This window comes from Tasmannia lanceolata, unplaced genomic scaffold (assembly GCF_043159265.1).
Source record: "Tasmannia lanceolata isolate RefF3 unplaced genomic scaffold, GAP_Taslan_0.1 ptg000002l, whole genome shotgun sequence".
Classification (NCBI taxonomy): domain Eukaryota; kingdom Viridiplantae; phylum Streptophyta; class Magnoliopsida; order Canellales; family Winteraceae; genus Tasmannia; species Tasmannia lanceolata.
This window is the reverse complement of record NW_027518679.1, coordinates 51,615,399-51,621,398: the sequence shown is the minus strand read 5'-3', so window position 1 is coordinate 51,621,398 and position 6,000 is coordinate 51,615,399. Positions and strand designations below refer to the sequence as shown.

Sequence of the window (6,000 nt, the reverse complement as noted above, 5' to 3'; positions counted from 1 at the left end):
TTTATCTCCTATCGGACATATATGTCCTTATATTGACATAAGACACCCTTTGGTGTCTCTTCGGAAACGAATCGGTAAATAATCCTAGGGTTCTTTTAGTATTTTTGAGATTTTCATTATTGTAAAGTTTTCAAAACTTATTGAAACTATTGTTAACAGAAAGCTGGCATTTTTGGCATATCCGTAGAGTACAAGAACGTCGAAAACGGATAAGAAAGGAATAAGTTATGAATTTCTGAAGTTTTGGAAAAATTATCGCGTCGGACGTCTGGAATTCCGAAACCCAATTTTTCACCCTTTTTGCACTAAAACGGCCATAACTTCTTCGTTTGACATCCGATTCACGCGTGGTTGGATCCGTTGGACTCATATCGACGAGAGAAATCCATCTAATCCAATTCCAAGCTCGAAAATCCTCAAATAACAAGGTTTCTATGGATACAAACAAATTGATCTTGAGTTCTTTGGGGGGTTCAACACGAAACGAATCCCAAGGAATCCAAGATCTATCATGGACTTTGCCATAGACTAAAACCAAGGCTCTAATCACACCTCTTTTCACATCAAATCCCTAGTTTAGGGTTCTTTCATTCGTTTAACCATTAAAGATTAATAATCTTACCTTGGTTTGCGATATCTTTTCTTGAATCACACTCTTCCTCTTTTTCTCCACGAAGATCTCTTCTTAGGGCTGCAAAGATGGTTTAAGGTTTCTAATCTCTCATAAGATGTATTTATAGGCTTTATTTAGGAAGCCCTAATTTGAGTCAACTTCAAACGGACAAAAACGCCCCTCTTTAAAAGAGGGGGACGAAAATTTAACATTGGGGTATTTTGGGTATTTACAAAATCAAAACTCAAAAACAAGCAAGAGAACAGAGAATACACATGATCTCCAAATTAAGACCCTATTGAAAGGTGTCTTTCATCTTTTGGCCAAACTTTCTTGCTCTCTGACTCTTCCTCAACTTCTGAAGCTTTTGGGATTTTATTTTTCTTTGATGGAGGAGAAAAACAGAAGTTGCCCACGTATAAGTGCCTCAATGTCACAAAATCGTCACTTCAGCATGCCTTGCTCCTCCGAGATTGTTTCTTAAGGTCAAGTCCATCTATATAAATCATCTGCTATGACCTACATTCCCACAAATGCTGTGAAGATAGGGATATGTGCCGTATGCTAGGGTTGATTGCATTCACTAAATTATCCATGTTTTACTCATGGTTATGTGCCCATTTGCTAGGGTTGGTGACTGCGGTTATGCATTCACATGTTACACTCCTCTCTCTCTCTCACACACATATATATCTGTATTGTGGTTATGTTTGGCGAGTTATGGTTTTTTGAATTTGGTTTGGCTTAATAATGCTAATCCCTCTAATGTTGTAGTCTATTGATTTGGTGGCTAGTGGGATGGCTCCTCTCCACGTGCTTAAGTAATGTTATTAATCCCTCTTGGTCTAATCTAGCGATTTGGTAGTGGAAAGTCTCCTCTGCAAACCTTGTCTTTTTCAATGATAGTAAGTGCATCAACCAATATACTCATAAAGAAGAAACATCTGTTTTTATTCATGCATTTATTGGGGATGTTTATTGGCTACTTAAATTCATTACAATACAGCTTCCTGATGGAATGGTACAGTTTCTTACAAGAGAAAATTATGTGATATATTTTGTACTTGGGATTTGGTAGGCAATTTCGCGAAAGCCATTTTGCGGCTGGCTTTTGCATGTGAGAACAGCCCCACAGATTGACTTTTTGGCAGATTTTGCCTTATTCAATTAATTCATCTGAGGTGGCTGCTGTCTCATGCAACAGCCAGCCGTGAAATGGCTTTCCGCAAAATTCCCTAGCAAACTTAAGTGTTTTTTGTATTTTGTGACATGTGATGTGGTTGAGGTGTTTGCTATAGGATGGTATTGCTAAATGGTTATTTTAGTGTTTTTATGGTAAGAAAAGTAGCCACAAAAAATCAATCAGTGGAAGAATACTTTGTCGGAGATGAGCCCTCAACTCATATAATTATTTCCTTTCACCTTCAAGATTGTGAGAAAAAGGTTGACGGCATCTTCCCCTAAATCTGCATGCTAAATCTTAACGTACAAAGTGCATGTCCCATGAACAATTTTCCATCTTTGGCTGGAAGACCAGGTGCTTCACAGATTATTATATAACTATGTAGAGTTCTAAACACACCTTCTAACTTCAAGACAAGGCTTTAATGTCTTCAAACTCTCTTTGGTCGCACCTAGTTGACTTGGAACAGTAGTCAACAAGTGTAATGGCAATGAAGTACTCTCCTCATAGAGTAGTGGTAAGTTGTACAGTTTGGTTGCCAAATGAAGAAGTTCCATGTCGCCTACCAAAATAAAAGGGTGGTAAGCTGTCATTACCAAGGAGATAGAGAAAGAGAGAAGATTGCTAAATCCCAAGACTCTACTACTAAAATCCTCCTTTTTCCAAGTTGTTTGGTAGGAGACGAAAGTCATGCTTGTGACATGAGCAGACAGACAAGGCAAGTAGTCTCCCTAGTAGTTTGTTACTAAACATGCAACCGAACACTACTAGTAGATGAAGTGGCACTCCAAAACCAGCCAAAACACCTTGTAAACCCCATAAACTGTGCAACCAAAGAGACCATTATAAAAACATCCATAAACTACTACAACCATACTTTTCAAATAATATTTGTACTAAATTGCCACATGTAACTTGAGAATTCAACTATAGAGCCAACTCATATAACAAAAGTAGCCTTTATTTCCAAGTAAATAAGCACATCAACGCTGCTCTCTTCCCCACCTTAAGAAACACCCACTCACCTATAAATTTTTTTAAAAAAAAGTACAAGAAGCATCAAAATACTGAAAGACCAGATATGCCACAATCTTTTCATCACAGTGAAAGAAAATATTGCACCAAGCTCCACCCCTTATTACATTCTATAACTATATTCGCTGTGTTTGGACTGTTCAAAGCCTTATTCAAGAGCACCCAACAAAATACAAGGACAAGATAAAAAAAGGAAGAAGATAAAGACAACGAGATAAGGAAGTGCTTATTCGCATTTGAAGCCAGATGGGACCTGTTTCCCGCATGCATTCACTATCACACTAAGGGAAATAGGAACGTTGAGATATATGCCCAACACATTGGCTTTGATGGCAGTGCAAAGACAGAGAGCCACGTCAAGATCGGTCAAACCTTCAAGTAAAGAGCAACATGGGAGAGTTTGAGAAGAACCCACGACCACGTTCACCAGCCCAAGCAAATTGGCACATGCCCCTAACTTTAGGGCATCCCTAGGGCACTTACCCCCGGAAGGAGGTGTAGGGGTAGGTGTGGGAGGTGTAGGGGTAGTGGTGGGAGGTGTAGGAGTGGGAGGTTTAGGGGTAGGTGTGGGAGGTGATGGGGTAGGGGTGGGTTTGGTCTTGGGAGGTGAAGGCGTAGGGATATATGGTGAGGGATGAGGGGTTGGTTTTGGCGTAGGCTTAGGCTTTGGCTTGGGTTTAGGTGTAGGTGTAGGGTTGCACCCGCACTCGGTGGCAGTGACAAGGGAAAAGAAGAGAAGGTTGACGGCTAGGAAAAGAGCAATGGATGCATAGCTCTTTGAGGCCATCTTCAAACACTTGGTGTGAAGAGATATGCAGTGGGAAGTGGGTATTTATAGAGTAGGGAGAAGGGTTTGGTTGCGTGGTGAGTAGCACTCTATTATCTCTCTAGTTTGAGGAAAATGGAAGTGAAGATATGGGGCCTCCTTGGATGCAACCAAAATAGGTCCTTACTTGGAAAGTGCTTATTTTAAGTTAAATTTTATTTGAAAATTGAATAGTAGGGCCTCTTGTAAAGCCATTAATTATAGGCCGTTTTTGGATACTTCTAACAAGGCCACTTATATTGGCACTACAATGTTTTGATAATTGCACTAACTGATCTTGTCTTTTCTTCTTTAATTGGCTTTTGGGGAGCTTTTTTTGGAATCGTAATAACCTTTGATGGCTAGTAAAATAGTAAAAGACAAGGTGAGTTAGTGTAAGTATAAAAACATGGTAGCGCGAATAGTACCCTTCTACTGATTATGTGTAAATAAACTTGGCTACTGGTTCTGACACCACCACGTTTTACACAAACTCTGCTTGTCTTTTCTTTGTTTAATTGGCTTCATAGAGTTTTTTGGGAAGTGTCATAACCTTTGACAGCTGTTTAAAAAGAATAGACAAGCGGAGTTTGTGCAATTATTAAAACATGGTAGTGCCAAAATCAGGCACTTGTCCATTTCCTGTGACACTAGATGCAAAGGTCGCCAGAATCAAATATGCAATTGTTTTTGGTAGATGATATCCTCCCCCCCCCCCCCCCCCCCCCCCCCCCCCCCCCTTCCCCCCCGGAAAGACAAAAACACCCATATGATTTCAAATTATATGGACCTTTCATCGGGCGGTCCTGCGAAAAGGAGTGATAGAGCAGTCATGCAAGTTCTCCAATTTCTCCAGTCACAATGTGATTCATTCCAAGTCATTCATGCATGAAGTTCCCATATCATTTTCCAAAATAAAATATACTAAAATCATCTTGTTCTTATTAATTAATGAAACTTTCAGTAATCACGGAAGAAGTGGCAACAGAAATTAATGAAACTTTCAGTAATCACAAAATAAGAAATGACAATGTGTAGATAGGGCACCCCTAGCAATTTATAAAAGAAAATATAGATAAGATGATAAACCCATCTAAAAGAGACATTGGCCTAAATTAGTCAATGGCTACATGGTAAAAAGAGAATGTTACACCAAAAAAGAATGTAGAACCAAGAGTTAACAGGGTCTACTCTTTTCCTAATAATGCCATTGACTTTAGAGGCTAATTTACACCATTTGTTTTCATGATAGAGAGAAGCCATTGACGATGCCTCCATGTTTGATTCCAGAGATTTTTTTTTATGTCGGCAATGAATTATCAGAAAATTTCTTGAGTTGTGCACATTTTCAATTGATACCAACCGATAATTCGATGTTGACACGAGCAGAACGTTGGTATATTTTGGCACTAGGGATATGGATTGGACATTGAGAGAACGCGAATTCGTCTAATGTTATTTCTTGGGCCCGATTCTTCAGGGCCCCAAAGACTTGTCCTTTGAGGAAGCGAATTCATCTAGCCCTATTTCTTAGGCCTACTTGATTCATCGGGTCCACGAAGACTCGCCCCTTTCATTGACGAGGAGATGATCTGTATAGAAGTAGGGAGATTTCGGGAAATGCTAACAATTCACCAAACCTTGTTAGATCGGGAGTTTACTGGAACAGTTTGTTCATTGGAATTTTGCTGCCCACTTGATTATTGTCCTTTTTCTCCATTTCCTTCAGGCCCTGTTCGTTTTAGACAAGGACACCCAATAATAGGTGTTGGAGTGACAATCGGTTGTCATAATCTAAAAACAAACAGGGCCTAAATAAAGCTGCTTACCTACTTCATAAGGGTAAAACGAGGAAAATGATAAATGCGCTCCTTTTCATTACTCGGGACACCCAACTGCATTTTATCTATGACTGCAAGAGGCTGGTGTACATCACATGCGATGGATATAAGGTACCTGATTGACATCGTACACTGCAGCTGGGTGTCACAAGTAATGAAAAGGGGGGCATTTATCATTCCCCCCCCCCCCCCCCAAAAAAAAAAAAAAAAAAAACGGTATTTTTGCACAAGGAAATGTCATTTTCACCCACTTCTATTTCTAGGGGTTTGCTAGGGACCATTGCGGAAGGGCATTTCGCAGCTGCTGTCGCAGGTGAGAACAGCCAAACAGGCTAACTCGTCAGGAGATTTTGTCTTATTCATTTAATTCATCTGAGGTGGTTGCTCTCACATGCAACAGCCTGCAGGAAAATGCCTTTCTACGATGGTCTCTAGCAAATCCCTAATTTGGTGTAAGCCCGTACAGTATTTTTTGAAAAATATTGGATCATCCTATGGTGTGCCCATACAGTACTTTTGAAAA

General features: G+C 39.9%; 1 pseudogene; it reads right to left on the bottom strand.

The window, feature by feature from the left end:
* Window positions 1-2,741: 2,741 nt before the first annotated feature.
* On the bottom strand, window positions 2,742-3,704 carry LOC143877740 (lipid transfer protein EARLI 1 pseudogene; annotated as a pseudogene).
* Between the last annotated feature and the right edge of the window lie 2,296 nt (window positions 3,705-6,000).